Raw genomic sequence first — 14,961 nt, 5'->3', positions numbered from 1 at the left:
CGAAGAAAATATAAACAAACAAGAGAATGACGCGGTGGGCTGGACCAGCACTGATTTCTGCTGTTGTCACAAATTAGATGTGAGATAATATCTCACATTCAGATGTGATATAATGAAAGCAAGGTCATGGAGGTTAGATTATCATTTCAAAAAAGCATCAAGTGTGACGTCACCGGAATCTCAACGACTTTGTGCGGCCTTCTGTAACAAGCTGGATAAACTGTGACTTTGTGCAGCTAGATTTAATATTCATAGCTTATATGTTAATATATTTTGGTAAACCCAAAAAACATTCTCTCGCACATAGCTTCTTTTTGTTGATCCGCAACTCAATTTGAATTGATGTATCATTCAAGGTATTGAAAAGTTATAGCCAAAACATATATCATCCTAGAGCAACACTATTAGATTTTAAAAAAATAGTTTTCAGTCAAATATGTTGAAATACATTGTCCGCCTCTCTTCATCAATTCAAACTTTTGGATAAACTGAATGGAACATAAATTCAATGTGGATCCAAGCCAAGAGGTCAAGACTCTGTCAACGCAATATTAAAAATAAAAATTTATACGGCCTAAATCGATCCCATATATAATGATTAAAAAAGTCTAGACACAAGGGGGAGTGTTGAGATACATTGCCCGTCTTCCTTCATCAGTTTAAATGAATTGGCTGGGCATAAATTCAATAGACTGATTTTATTTTAGACTTCAATCGAATTTTCCACCTCCCATTTTATCGCTGACATCAATCCCACGTCTAAGGACTAAAAAGGCCTAGATGTGAGGGGGTGTTAAAATATGTTGCACGCCTCTCTTAATCAGTTCAAACTTTTGGATGAATAAATTTGATAGAATGGTTTTACTTTTAGACTTCATTTGAATTTTCCACCTCCCATTTTGTCGCTGATGCGTGTTGTGTATGTGAATCTAATGGATATTACTTCCATTTTGCTTCTCGGCTTTTTATCTAAGAACAAGTCACACTAGATTCTCACAAGTATTGGAACATGTGAATCATGATACAAATAACTGAAATTTTGGTTTTGAAATCATGTAGACTGAATTTTCCTAATGCTTTTAGTGCAGACTCTTTGCGTGGAACAAGTTATGATACATGAGACTTCACCCGCAAAAATAATGATTCATTAGACTTGTTAATACAAGATTTGGAAAATGTAAATCAGGACAAACAATATTGTAATTTAGGTTTTAAAATCATGTGAAAAAGATTCCTACTGTTAAGTCACCTTTTCACTTTATTTCCGATTTCGGGTACTAATAATTCTGGTGTGTGGTTTTGGTAGCTAATTATTATATTTATTTAATTGAACTCTCATGGATGCATTTTTATATTTTTGTTTGTTGCTAATTTGGGTAATGGACTCTCTACAGCAACTCGAGGAAGCGAGAGTGGGGACGAACCTGCACTTTTTTTTTGAGCATAAGTACAGACACAAGCGCTCACATACACGCGCATACACTTATTCCTATGAACGCACACACACACCCTACCCATATGAACACCTCCGAGAGACTGAGCCGACATATCATCTTGAAATTTACGAAGTCGCCGTAGGCGCCTCGTCATCGACGGGAACGTCTCCTCCCACTGAAAGCGCATCGCCGGAAATCCTGAAATAAATCCAGGAATAATGCGAGCACCAGGATTTGAACCCTGGTGGGTTGAGGATACCACTGTCCACCTAACCAACTCAACCACATGTTGATTCGTTGGACGAACCTGCACTTGAAGAGTCCGCAAAGACCAGGGTTTGGGGGCTAGCGGGTCATTCAAAGACTCCATCTTCCCGGTCTAGGGAAATTCATGGTTGACTAAGGTTTTGAGGCCTACCGAGCGGCATATGCTCGGACGCCACGCGGCAGTGGCCGCAAATTTTATACTTTTTTTATGAAAATACTAACGTCCACACGTGTGACAGTTTTGCAATTCGCCCACACGCGTGAATCACAGTCCAGTTGAGTTTGCATGAATCTTGACGCATTCAAGCAGAATTTGCGTGCCACGTAGGACGGGGCTGCTGTGTGGGCGTTGGAGAATTTGCCCACACGCCCCACATTACGCGGTTTGCCAACTGCGTTGTATGGGTGAACTAGTTTCTGCCCACATAGCCAACACCTAGTCCACACGCATGTGGGCGAACTGTTTTTCGCCCACATGATACTCGTACATTGTTTGATGCCAACTGTAGTTACGCATACTTGGCAACTAGTTAAACACACATGAAAACTATGATTCGTTGCTAGACGGCAACTGCACTTGCGCGTACGTGGCAACCAGATTAACACACATGGCAATTGTGATTGACCATACATGGCAACTATGGTTGGACCACACGTGGCAACTAGGTAAACACACATGACAACTACTGTTTGACCATATGTGGTAAGTAGTTAATCACATGCGACGACTATGGTTTGATTACACGCGGCAACTACCATAAATTAAACATGGCAACTATAATTAACCAAAATAGATAGAGTTGCCATACTTTTACAACTACATTTGCCATTCCGGATAACGGCATCTGCCATCCCGGATGGCAACTAAATCATCATCCCGCGGGTACCTAATGTAGCTGCGCCAGGACGTGTGGGTATTTTTGCTTCGTGCCACACGCGCAAGGTGGAGATGAGTAATACTTATTAGGCGTGTGGCACGAAATAGCTGCGCCCACACGTGTGAGCAATTCTAATGTTCGCCAACACACAACCCGTATGGGCTACCTCCCGCTCACGCCACACACGATGTGTGAGCGGATGTCTAGTATGCCACAGGTGTGGACGTTATCGGCGTCTTTTTAGAAACTTCAACCTTTATTAAAGCTCAACAATGTGCAAGGGGATACATATAATAACGGAAATACTAACGACCACACGTGTGGGCGTTTGCATCTCGCCCACACATGTGGATTCACATTCATTTGTAGTTGCACGAATCTTGGCATGTTTGTGGCGCCACGTAGGACTAGGCTGGTGTATGGGCATTCATTCGGCCGCCACACGTCCATTTCACCACACGGGAGGGCCGGTGTGTGGGCGTTCAGCAATTCGCCCACACGTCTATTTTCACTCACGCACAAGGGCTGGTGTGTGGGCATTTTCCATCTCGCACACATGCTCGTCCTCTCCCACACCCAGAGCTGTTAGTTGTCATGTGTTTTGTAGTATACACGGCAACTACCCTAGTGTGCTTGTAAGCATATGGCAACTCTATTTTTTTATCCGAACATGTCAGTTGCCATGTGTTTGCAGGGTACACGGAAACCGCCCTAGTGTGCTTGTAAGCAGATGGCAACTCTCTCTTTACCCGAAACATGTTATTTTTTCATGTCTCTTTGTAGCGCTACACGGCAACTGCCTAGTGTTAGTAGGTGACAACTCCAAAAGTTTTCAAATCATGGCAACCGTAGTAAACCAGACCATACATGGCAACTACTTAGTGTTAGTAGGTGACAACTCCTAAAGTTTTCAATCATGGCAACTATAGTAAACCAGACCATACATAGCAACACCTGCAGTTGTCCAAAAATGGCATCTGGCACTTGACCTGAGATGGCAACTACAGTTGAGCAACCATGGAAACTGTAGTTGTCCGACATGGCAACTGTAGTTCAGCGACATGGCAACTGCAGTTAAACGGACATTGAAGAGGGTCCGAATCATGGCAACTGCGGGGGCGCGTGATGACTGTCACGCGGGGCGTGCGGGACCGTGAAGGTAGGTGGCTGAGAGAGGTCGTGTGGGCATTATCCATTTGCCCACACGTAGGTGTGTGAGAGGGACCGCAAGGAAAAAAAGAGGCATGTGGATGTTAGTTGTTTTGCCCACACATAAGCGTGTGGGCCGGTCCTCTTAGACACCACACAAAACGTGTGGCCAGATCCCTTAACGCTCACACGTGTGAGCGTTATCGGCATCCTATAATATCGGGTCGATATATAAGCCACACATGGCGCCCGTGTGAAAGAGCAGAACTAGCCTTGGAAAGCACATGTGCTTCGCCATTATGTTGACGCTTTTCATGGATGAACTCCAGCTCACAAAAGGAGCTTCGCTGGGCGTTGTTCTCCCTCAGAATGGTGACATAGCGACATAAGGAACCTGCATTAATGTTAGTCACCACTTCCATGAAATTCGAGGCAACACACACAAAATCAACACGCAGATGCAAATCAACACGCAGAACTCCAGAAATTGCATGCAAATTCTTTTCTCTGACATGCCTACCCCTGGCTCGCTCAGATTTATGGAGAGAGACCATGTCGAGATCTTCTAAGAATTTGGCAATAAAGCAGTGAGTGCTCATGGGGCTCTGGTATCGATCGTCATGGATGGCATGTCGTCTTACCCACCAAATTACCCACATCGTTACAAGCACCCGGGTAAGGTCTTGAAAGGATCGAGAAGAGGTGTCTAGAGGGGGGGGTGATTAGACACTAAGTGAAAAAGTTGCAATTTTTAATTTCTTTGAGTTGAAGTGGAGTTCTGGCACAAGTTTAACAATCACAATACATATCAAGCAAGCATGCAAAGAGTATATGAGCAGCGGAAAGTAAAGCATGCAACTTGCAAGAATGTAAAGGGATGGGATTGGAGTGTGCAAACGCAATTGGAGACACAGATGTTTTTGTCGTGGTTCCGATAGGTGGTGCTATCGTACATCCACGTTGATGGAGACTTCAACCCACGAAGGGTAATGTTGCGCTAGTCCACGGAGGGCTCCACCCATGAAGGGTCCACGAAGAAGCAACCTTGTCTATCCCACTATGGCCATCGCCCACGAAGGACTTGCCTCACTAGGGGTAGATCTTCACGAAGTAGGCGATCTCCTTGCCCTTACAAACTCCTTGGTTCAACTCCACAATCTTGTCGGAGGCTCCCAAGTGACACCTAGCCAATCTAGGAGACACCACTCTCCAAGAAGTAACAAATGGTGTGTTGATGATGAACTCCTTGATCCTGTGCTTCAAATGATAGTCTCCCCAACACTCAACTCTCTCTCACAGGATTTGGATTTGGTGGAAAGAAGATTTGAGTGGAAAGCAACTTGGGGAAGGCTAGAGATCAAGATTCATATGGTAGGAATGGAATATCTTGGTCTCAACACATGAGTAGGTGATTCTCTCTCAGAAAATGTATGTTGGAAGTGTAGGCATGTTCTGATGGCTCTCTCCACAAATGAAGAGTGGGTGGAGGGGTATATATAGCCTCCACACAAAATCTAACCGTTACACAAACTTACCAATCTCGGTGGGACCGAATCGTCAAACTCAGTCAGACCGATTTAGCAAATAATGTGACCGTTAGGATTTTCGGTGGGAACGAAATGCAACTCGGTAGGACCGATATGGTTAGGGTTAGGGCATAACGTAATCTCGATGAGACCGATTACACAAACTCGGTGAGACCGATTTTGGTAATGGACACACAGAGGGTTGGTCAGGCAAACTCGGTGGGACCAATTCGCTCATCTCGGTTGGACCGAAATGTTACGAAAAGGAACAGAGAGTTTGCATTGTAATCTCGGTAGGACCGATTACGCAACCTCGGTGTAACCGATTTTGGTAATGGATACATACAGAGAGATTACAATCCCATCTCGGCGAGACCGAGATCCCTATAGGTGAGACTGATTTGCCTAGGGTTTGTGGCAGTGGCTATGACATCTGAACTCGGTGGCGCCGGATAGAAAGAATCGGTGGGGCCGAGTTAGACTTTTGGTTTGGGTCATATGTGGATATGAGAAAGTGGTTGAGGGCTTTGGAGCATATCACTAAGCATTTTGAGCAAGAGCCTCATTAAGCAACACCTCATCCCCTCTTGATAGTATTGGCTTTTTCTATAGACTCAATGTGATCTTGGATCACTAAAATAGAAAATGTAGAGTCTTGAGCTTGGAGCTTGAGCCAATCCTTCGTCCTTAGCATCTTGAAGGGGTTCCACATTCTCTAGTCCATGCCACTCCATTGTTGAACTTATCTGAAACATACTAGGTAAAAGTATTAGTCCAACAAAAGATATGTTGACATAAATTACCAAAATCACCCAGGGAGCACTTGTGCTTTCAGGTCTGCTAATGGCAAAGTTTCCACAAGCCAAAGCACCCATAGCTTGGGATCCTCCATGCAGTTAGAGCATCTCCAGGTTGCACCCAGGAGGCCTGAAAATCGCCATCTGGGGGCAAGCTGGCGTAAAAATCGATGCTAGAGGTGATTGGGGTTCCTAGTCGCCGCCCCCAGGTCGCCCCCAGGCGCCGATATCGGCCCGTCTGTTTCGCAAAGCGTCCGCTTTTCGGCCCATTTTTGGCGACAAATCGGCCCGATATCGGCGCAAATCGGCCATTGTTTGCCGTGGTTGGGCGCAAATCCAACACAAGTAAATTTTTATCACATAGTTCATTACCCAAAATCAATAGAAATCAAATAGTTCAACAACAAATGATTCAATACAAATTAAGTTCAACAAATAAAAACTCTTATTTCATCACGCATCGAGCTAGGCATTGCCCTTGAGCCTCTATAGGTGCTCCATCAGATCATGATGCAGTTGTTGATGCACCTGTGGGTCTCGGATCTCCTGACGCATATTGAGGAAGGCAGTCCAGGTTGACTGTAGCTGGTGATCTACTTGCACAAAAGGACCGTGCATGTAATATGGTTAAGTGTCAAACACTGGCTCTTCCTGCTCGCTCTCAATGATCGTGTTGTGCAAGATGACACAACAAGTCATGATCTCCCACATTTAATCTTTCGACCAGGTCTGAGCAGGGTACCGGACAACAGCAAATCAAAATTGGAGCACACCAAATGCCCGCTCGACATCCTTCCTGCAAGCCTCCCAAACCTTCGCAAAGTAGGAGTTCTTGCCTCCTGGCACAGGGTTTGAGATAGTCTTCACAAATGTAGACCATCTCGGATATATGCCATCAGCTAGGTAGTACCCCTTGTTGTAGTGCCACCCATTGACCTCAAAGTTCATGAAAGGAGAATGACCTTCAACAAGCTTGGCGAAGATAGGGGAGCACTGCAGGACGTTGATGTCATTGTGAGTTCCTGGCATCCCAAAGAAAGAGTGCCAAATCCAGAGGTCTTGTGTGGCCACTGCCTCAAGTATCACACTACAACCGCCTTTGGCGCCTTTGTACATCCCCTGCCAAGCATATGGACAGTTCTTCCATTTGCAATGCATGCAGTCGATGCTTCCAAGCATCCTAGAAATCCTCTTGCTGCATTATGTGCTAGGATCTGAGCAGTGTCTTCAGCATTGGGTGATCGCAAGTATTGCGGTCCAAACACTGCCACCACTGCCCTGTAGAACTTGTAGAAACACTCAATGGTCGTGGACTCAGCCATGCGCACATAGTCATCAAGTGAATCACCGGAAGCTCCGTATGCAAGCATCCTCATAGTTGTCGTGCACTTCTGGATTGAGATGAATCCAAGTGTGCCGGTGCAATCATTCTTGCACTTGAAGTAGCTGTCGAACTCCCGAATGGAATTCACAATCCTAAGGAAAAGCTTTCAGCTTATCCAATAACAGCGCCGAAATGTTTTCTCGCCATGCAATGGAGCGTCGGCGAAGTAGTCGGAGTAGAGCATGCAGTAGCCTTCCAGACGATGTCGGTTCTTTGCTTTCAGCAGTCCTGGTGTCGAGCCACCTCGCCGTGACTTTTCATTGCTCGCAAGCAGGCTGGCAAGGGAGGCGAGGACAATGAGATGCTCCTCCTCCTGGACGTCGGCTTCGCCTTCCTCCTCCAGCAACGCCGCAAGCGCTTCCTCGTTGTCCGAGTCCATCGCCGGGTTGGGCAGACAAATCGCTGAACACCTGGCGGGCGTCGTAGGCGCGCAGCCACCGGTATGCCGCCCTGCACGGTCGGGGCACCGGACAACTCGCCCGGAAGGTGGTGAAGAGGTTGCCGTGGCGAAACCTTCTCTCCTTTTTTGGCGGGGAATTGCCTATCTAGCAGTGCTGGGCAGTGGGCGGCATCAGGGTCGGCAGGGGTGGTGGCCGAGCGCACGGGGGTGGGAGTAAATCTGGATGATTTCCTTGACTTTTTGTCTGACATTGTGGCCCAGGCGTGTTTTTCCCTTCCGCCGGAGCCCCCGAGCGCACCCCAGTGTGCTGGGTTCGGCCTGGGATCGCCGGGCTCAAAACTGGGCCGAGCCGGTGGATTTCGGCATCTTGGGGGCACGACTGGGGCTTTTTTTGGCACTGGCGCCCAAAAAGTTGCCTTGGGGGCTTGTTGTGGGTGCGGCTAGAGATGCTCTTAGAGATAGCCACTCCATTTAGCTCCTCGTCGACTAGAGCCCGGACGCATCTCGCCATCCTACAGTCGAACAAAGAATGGCGCCATGTATCATTAGGTGCATGGCATATCGCGTGCTCCGGTGTATCCTCATGTTCCTAAGTTTGCAGACATCACCGGTCGGGAGAGAAGTCCGTTCAAGCCTCCATGCGAATACCTTGATTTTAGATGGAACATCAGCACCCCACAGCTTCGCCCATGAATGGCGATCTGCATGAGAATTAGAGTGTCCCGGGTTGTGTTCCAACCACTCCATCCTTTGTTTTTTTGTAGCAGAAAGTAATGTATATGCGGATTGGACAGTGAACACCCCCCTCTTCTCGTAGTGGCACGACCAGAAGTCACCTTGAGCTCGTGTGCTTAAAGGAATATTCAAAATCACTTCCTTGTCCAGTCCATAGAAGTGATGGTCCAGTACTTGTACATCCCAAGAGGCCGTCACTTGGTCAATGAGCTCAGAAACTTTCTGCGGGGGGTAGTGGTTTTAGCGCACACGTGTCGTAGCTTATAGTCACGAGGAATCCAGTTCTCCTGCCAGATGTTTGTATCCTCACCTGAGCCAATATGCTTTATCAGGCCAAGCTTCAACGTGTCTAGTCCCTCAAATATGGACCGCCACACTTGTGATGGGGCTTTGCCCAACTCTGCATTTAGCATCGAGCTGGTAGGGTAGTACACAACCTTTAGGAGACATGCACTTAAAGTATCAGGTTCCTGTAGCAAACGCCAACCTTGACGAGCAAGAAGCCCTAAGTTGAAAAGTTCAATATCCCTAAAACCCATACCTCCCATGAATTTTGGCTGTGACATGACCTCCCAAGAGACCCAAGCTGTCTTCCTATGTCCTTTCTTAGATATCCACCACAATTTACGCAACAACTCATTGATATGTTGGCATAGCCCACGGGGGATCTTGAAGCATGCCATAGAGTATGTCGGAATAGCTTGGGCTACGGATTTGATGAGAACTTCTTTCCCTCCAGCTGTGAGTGCTTTCTCCATCCAGCCTTGTACCTATTTCAATAGCTGGCGAAATTGGCCATGCCAGCTAGGCCGGCCTGTTAGCACACATGGACGACACAGCCCAGGCACGACACGTCACGAGCTAAACGGGCTGAGCCCGGCACACGGCACGCCAGGGGGCGTGCCTGGGCCTGGAGGCTAGGCACGCAAGCCGGCACGGCACGACACAATTAGCTTTATTTATTTATTTCCAGATTTTAAAATATTTATAGGCTATATGAAACAGCTTAAATAGGAAAAAATAGCCGAAATACAACCCAGCAGGCCAAAACTACACAGGCCAACCATGCCTGGCGTGCCAACGGGCCGACCCGATTAGCTAAGCGGCCGTGCCTGGGCTGTGAGGCGCAGCACGTGTGCCGGCACGGCATGGCCCGCTTACTAATTGTGCCCTTGTGGGCCGGGCCGGGCCAGGCATGATTACAATGTGTCGGGCCGTGCCGGCCCGTTTGGCCAGCTCTGCCCGTTTCCACATCTTATCTTTTAAATACTTGAAGGATCCCTCCTTTGCTCTACCCACATCAGAAGGGAGGCCAAGATACTTCTCTGATAATTTTTCATTTCATTCTGAACATGAAGTGCCTACTTAATTTCCTGCCTTAAATTTTCAGAGCAGCCCTTGCTAAAATAGATCACCGATTTATCCTTGTTAATACACTGACCAAACGCCCCACAATACCTTTGTAGAAGTGAATCCTCTTAATGCCATCTCCGGAGTCGTATCAAAGAAAAGAAGGCTATCGTCCATAAGAAGATGGTTAATTTGTGGTGCACCTGGGGCCACCGTGATGCCATGAGTAGAGTTTGATGGATTAGAAGTCTTTAACAGGCAAGACAACCCTTCAGCCACCACCCGCCAATAGGAAGCGATAAGGTGAGATGGGATCACCTTGCCGAATACCTCGAGAGGGTCTAAATTCCTCTTGGTGACCACCATTGAACATAACAGCGAATGATACCGAAGAAACACATCTCATGACTGTGTCGGTAAAGAAGGGACTAATACCAAGCTTTAGCATGACTGCTCTCAAATAGGACCACTCGAGCCGGTCGTTAGCCTTCATCGTGCCAAGCTTCAAAGCACAAAATCTACTCCCTTTTAGTTTCCTAGTTTTCATATAGTGTAGACATTCATAGGCGGAGATGAAATTGTTAGTAATAAGGCTGCCTGGTACAAATGCATACTGTTCCTGAGAGATGATATCGGGGAGAATAAGCTTGATCTGGTTAGCCAATACCTTTGATGCGACCTTGAACATCACATTGCACAGACTTATCAATCGAAACTGTCCTAAATTTTTTGGACTTGCAATCTTGGGAATTAACACAATGAACATTTTTTTATCTCCTCCCGAGAATCAACTCCACTCAGAACTCGAAGCACCATATCAGTGACCTCGTCACCACATAAATCCCAATGCCGCTGAAAGAAATGTGCTGGAAAGCCATCGGGGTCGGGGGCCTTGATACGTCTCCAACGTATCTATAATTTATGAAGCATTCATGCTATTATATTATCTGTATTGGATGTTTATGGGCTTTATTATACACTTTTATATTATTTTTGGGACTAACCTATTAACCGGAGCCCAGCCCAAATTGCTGTTTTCTTGCCTATTTCAGTGTTTCGAAGAAAAGGAATATCAAACGGAGTCCAAATGGAATGAAACCTTCGGGAGAGTTATTTTTGGAATGGAAGAAATCCAGGAGACTTGGAGCAGACGTCAGGGAAGCTTCAAGGTGGCCACAAGGGTCGGGGGCTCGCCCTACCCCCTGGGTGCGCCCCCACCCTCGTGGTCCCCTCGTGGCTCCCCTGACCGACTTCTTTCACCTATATATGTCCATATACCCTAAAAACATCGAGGAGCACAATAGATCGGGAGTTCTGCCGCTGCAAGCCTCTATAGCCACCAAAAACCTCTCGGGAGCCCGTTCAGGCACACTGCCGGAGGGGGAATCCATCACCGGTGGCCATCTTCATCATCCTGGCGCTCTCCATGACGAGGAGGGAGTAGTTCACCCTCTGGGCTGAGGGTATGTACCAGTAGCTATGTGTTTGATCTCTCTCTCTCTCTCGTGTTCTTGAGGTGATACAATCTTGATCTATCGCAAGCTTTGCTATTATAGTTGGATCTTATGATGTTTCTCCCCATCTACTCTCTTGTGATGGATTGATTTTTCCATTTGAAGTTGTCTTGTCGGATTGAGTCTTTAAGGATTTGAGAACACTTGATGTTTGTCTTGCCGTGCTTATCTGTGGTGACAATGGGATATTCACGTGATCTACTTGATGTATGTTTTGGTGATCAACTTGCAGGTTCAATGAACTTATGCATAGGGGTTGGCACACATTTTCGTCTTGACTCTCCGGTAGAAACTTTGGGGCACTCTTTGAAGTACTTTGTGTTGGTTGAATAGATGAATATGAGATTGTGTGATGCATATCGTATAATCATGCCCACGGATACTTGAGGTGACATTGGAGTATCTAGGTGACATTAGGGTTTTGGTTGATTTGTATCTTAAGGTGTTATTCTAGTACGAACTCTATGATAGGTTGAACGGAAAGAATAACTTCATGTTATTTTACTATGGACTCTTAAATAAATCAATCAGAAAGGATAACTTTGAGGTGGTTTCGTACCCTACAATAATATCTTCGTTTGTTCTCCGCTATTAGTGACTTTGGAGTGACTCTTTTTGCATGTTGAGGGATAGTTATATGATCCAGTTATGTTATTATTGTTGAGAGAACTTGCACTAGTGAAAGTATGAACCCTAGGCCTTGTTTCCTACCATTGCAATACCGTTTACGCTCACTTTTATCATTAGTTACCTTGCTGTTTTTATAATTTCAGATTACAAAAACCTATATCTACTATCCACTACTAGGGAAAAGCCTAGCAGCAGCGCGAGTTTTGGGCCTATTAGTAGCACGGGGGCTGGCGCTACTAATAAGGCGCTACAGCTAACGTATAGCAGTAGCGCGGGTGCCACCCGCTCTACTACTACGTCCGTTAGTAGTAGCGTGGGTAAAAACCCGCGCTACTACTAATCTCTAATCTCTGATTTCTTTTTTGAATTTTTTTGAATTTTATTTTCGATTTTTTCCCTAATTTTCAAATTTCTGAATTATTTTAACCTCAAATCTCTAATCACCCCTCATCGCTGCTCAATTTAATCTCTAATCACCCCTCATCATTCCAAATCATCTAACTTCCCGGACGGTCACCCATCCTCTCACTACTCCAGCCTGAGCACGCTTAACTTCCGGGTTCTATTTCCCTCGTTTCTAAGTCTGCACTTGTTGTTTTCCTGACAATAGTAAGATGTCAATCCTATTAACCTCAGGAATTTAGGTTGAGCATGAAGTCACACATTTCACTGTTTGAGTTTGAAACTATTGTTCTAAAAAATTAGTAACACTAATATTTCTTGAATAATTAGTTTGACCACAGTTTCACCACAGTTTGACCATAGTTTGACTAGATTTGACCAAAATTAAAAAAACTAAAATAATTATTTAGTAACACTAATATTCTTGAATAATTAGTTTGACCATAGTTTGACCAGATTTAACAAAAATTAAAAAAAACTGAAATTTGATGATTTTTTTTGCCTCCAGATCTTAAAATCCCCGTAACTTTTTTTCTGTTAGGTTTTTGAGGATTTTGAAAATGGTTAACAAGGTTCATCCTTTAAATTTGGATGTAACTTTTCGAGTAGATGGTTTTTCATATAAAAAACTTTTTCATCCGAGTTAGTATGCAAAAGTTATGCCCATTTTTACAAATTCTGGATAGATTTTGCAAATAAAGTCAAAATTCATATTTGCAAATTTTCCCAACAAATAGACCACATATCACATGGGAAACTTATTTTCTTTTATTTTTTTGGACATTTTCATCATTTTCTTTTTTTAAGACTGAAAAGGCGATCCACGGGGGGGGGGGGGGGTTGTAGAGTTTGAAAATGGGACCTTTAGTAGTAGCGCGGGTTTTTATCCCTCGCTACTACTATGGCACCACTTAGTAGTAGCGAGGCTAAAAACCTATGCTACTGCTATCAAACTTAGTAGTAGCGAGGGTTAAAAACCCGCGCTACTACTATGGCATGTCCCGGGGGGCACGGTAGAGACCGCTTAGTAGTAGCGAGGGTTAAAAACCCGCGCTACTGCTATCAACTTAGTAGTAGCGAGGTTTAAAAATCTGCGCTACTGGTAAGTAGCAGTAGCAAGGGTTTTTAACCCTCGCTACTAGTAACTTTCTGTGTATAAGCTTTTCCCTAGTAGTGGTAGGTTGCGTTTTTTGTCATGCATGTACATCCATGACAAATTTATGACAGAATCAAGATAGTCATACCTGTGCTGTCGTAGAAGTGTTCCATGACATTGCCAAAATTATCATCACGGAAGTGTCCACTTCCATGACGATAAATCGTGCGTCACAGAAGTGCTTTCGTCAAGGGTGACCGACACGTGGCATCCACCGTAACGGAACGCCGTTAAGCTATCGGGTCGGGTTTTGGATCTAATAACCCGTTAACAGCCCCGACCAATGGGGATTTTCCACATGTAAAATCATCATTGGCTGGAGGAGACACGTGTCAGGTCCGCACTGGCACAGGTGTCACTCATCCAATGGGCAAGACGCGCCTATGATATGTTGACACATGGACCGGCCCATCAAGTTTAAATGGGCCAGCCCAACTAAAGGCCCACAAGATTTTGCGGACCATAATGGGCCGGCCCAGCTAAAGGCCCATGAGATTTTGCGGGCCATAATGGGCTAGCCCAGCTAACGGCCCATAAGATTTCACGGGCCATAATGGGTCGGCCCAGGTAAAGGCCCACAAGATTTTTGTTTGCCATAATGGGCCGGCCCAGGTAAAGGCCCACAAGATTCTTGCGGATCATAATGGGCCGGCCCGGCTAAAGGCCCATGAGATTTCGCCGACATTAACGGGCCGGCCCAGCTGTAGGCCCACAAGAATTTGAGGGCCCTAGTAGGCCGGCCCATTAACTGGCTGCCATGTTTTGGGCCAAATGCCGGCCCATATTTGATCCGGTCCATTAATGGCCTGCCATGTTCCGGGCCTAATAGTGGCCCATATGAGATCCGGCCCGTTAAAAGCCTACCATGTTCTGGGCCAAATTACGGCCCAGATCAGGTACGACCCTTTAAGAGGCTATGGGCTCAATTATGGCCCATATCAGAGTCGGCCCGTCAACTGGACACTATGCTTTTGGGCCCACTTGCTAGAGGCCCACTTAGTAATTCGGCCTGACATTAGTTTTGGCCTCTTAAGGACCAATTTAACATTTCGGCCCTATGTTAATTTCGGCCTGTTAAATGCCCGTCATATAGTTGGGCCTAACTACGACCCGGTTTGCATCCGGCCTGCTCGCAGCCGATATCTGATTGGGCCAAATAAGGACCGAGACAATTTTGGCCTGTTAAAAGCCCGTGATTTGATTCGCACAATCATGGGTCGGGGTTCATTTCGGGCCACTGCCGGCCCATTAGCTATTCGGCACGTTTCAGGCCCAACCTACATCGTGATTGCATGACGGCCCGATTATGTACCATAATTTTACGGTTTGGCCGGTTT

Source organism: Triticum aestivum, chromosome 7B (genome assembly GCF_018294505.1).
Source record: "Triticum aestivum cultivar Chinese Spring chromosome 7B, IWGSC CS RefSeq v2.1, whole genome shotgun sequence".
NCBI classification, from domain to species: domain Eukaryota; kingdom Viridiplantae; phylum Streptophyta; class Magnoliopsida; order Poales; family Poaceae; genus Triticum; species Triticum aestivum.
Note: the sequence above shows the minus strand (reverse complement) of the source record.